Genomic DNA, 1,772 nt, shown 5'->3' on the forward strand with positions numbered 1-1,772 from the left:
TACTTGGCATAGTTTGGTGTGGAGTCTATTGCAACTTAGAAATGTAAATCACCAGACCTTATGTCTTTTTTGTTCCCTGACCTTATGCCCTCTCTATGGCTAAAAAAAGAACACTTTCTCTTAAGGTCACCTTAGAAGCTTTCTGATTCCTTGTTCATGCCTTGAGTTAAGAGGATAAATCCTTAAGCATCTAATTTTATTCCTTTTGTAAGCTCTTTAGTACAGTTCAAGGCAGTTGTCTCACTATCACACTCTATATAATCACCATTATCACCATAGCAATTAAATACCTCAACCACTTGATCTCCCTTGACTTTCCCCTCACCCGTAATTCACTCCATATTTTTATCAGTGATCATTTTAATAACTGTAATCAGAGCTTATCAGTGTCTTCATGGAGATTATCTATATGTTATTCAAAAATGTGAGAATTTCATTTTTTAGGGTAAAGGGGGATGCTCCTCTGGATACCAATAATTCTATTAGTCAGGGTCCTTTTCAAAAACAGAAGGTATACTTTAAAGCAGGCGTCCCCAGGTCCTGGCCGGTTGGCTCAGTGGTAGAGCATTGGCCTGGCGTGCAGGAGTCCCGGGTTTGATTCCCGGCCAGGGCACACAGGAGAAGTGCCCATCTGCTTCACCACCCTTCCCCTTCTTCTTCCTCTCTGTCTCTCTCTTCCCCTCCTGCAGCCAAGGTTCCATTGCAGCAAAGTTGGCCCTGGGCGCTGAGGATGGCTCCATGGCCTCTGCCTCAGATGCTAGAATGGCTCTGGTTGGAACAAAGCAATGCCCCAGATGGGCAAAGCATCGCCCCTGGTGGGCATGCCAGGTGGATCCTGGTTGGGCGCATGCAGGAGTCTGTCTGACTGTCTCCCCATTTCCAACTTCAGAAAAATACAAAAATAAATAAATAAATAAATAAATAAATAAATAAATAAATAAATAAAGCAGGCGTCCCCAAACTACTGCCCACCCGCAGGCCACATGTGGCCCCCTGAGGCCATTTATCCAGCCCTCTGCCACACTTCTGGAAAGGGCACCTCTTTCATTGGTGGTCAGTGAGAGGAGCACTGTATGTAGCGGCCCTTCAATGGTCTGAGGGACAGTGAACTGGCGCCTTGTGTTTGGGGACCCCTGCTAAAGGGACAATTAACAGAAGTGTGGGCAGCATTAGGTACCACCAAGTGATTATTAAGTCCTCCTATTCCCAGCTGTCACCACCATTGGGCATAAGACACATTATATGCAACTCCTACTCTTTACAATAGTGTCTCCTTAGGCATGTCCTTGACTCTGGTTTACCTCCAAAATGTGACCCCCTGACTATCTTTCTTTTGGCATGGTGTATATTCTCTTCCAAAAAGTCCCCCTTTTGGCCCTGGCCAGTTGGCTCAGTGGTAGAGCATCGGCCCTGTGTGTGGAAGTCCCGGGTTCAATTCCCAGCCAGGGCATACAGGAGAAGTGCCTATCTGCTTCTGCACCCTTCCTCTCTCCTTTCTCTTTATCTCTCTCTTCTCCTCCCGCAGCCAGGGCTCCATTGGAGCAAGGTTGGCCCTGGGCACTGAGGATGGCTCCATGGCTTCTGCCTCGGGCTCTAGAATGTCTCCAATTGCAGCGCAACAATGCCCCAGAAGGGCCGAGCATCACCCCCTAGTGGGCATGCCGGGTAGATCCCGGTCAGCACATGTGGGAGTCTGTCTGCCTCTCCTCGCTTCTCACTTTGGGGGGGGGATGTCCCTCTTTCTCGCTTTTCTCCATGAATAAATATTCATT

At 47.9% G+C, this 1,772-nt stretch overlaps 1 non-coding gene across 1 annotated transcript; it reads left to right on the forward strand.

The window, feature by feature from the left end:
- Positions 1–1,374: 1,374 nt before the first annotated feature.
- TRNAT-UGU (transfer RNA threonine (anticodon UGU)) lies at positions 1,375–1,450 on the forward strand. Its single transcript has one exon. It is a non-coding gene; the product is annotated as a tRNA-Thr (tRNA).
- Positions 1,451–1,772: the final 322 nt, after the last annotated feature.

The sequence above is a fragment of the Saccopteryx bilineata genome, chromosome 11 (assembly GCF_036850765.1).
Source record: "Saccopteryx bilineata isolate mSacBil1 chromosome 11, mSacBil1_pri_phased_curated, whole genome shotgun sequence".
Lineage (NCBI taxonomy): Eukaryota > Metazoa > Chordata > Mammalia > Chiroptera > Emballonuridae > Saccopteryx > Saccopteryx bilineata.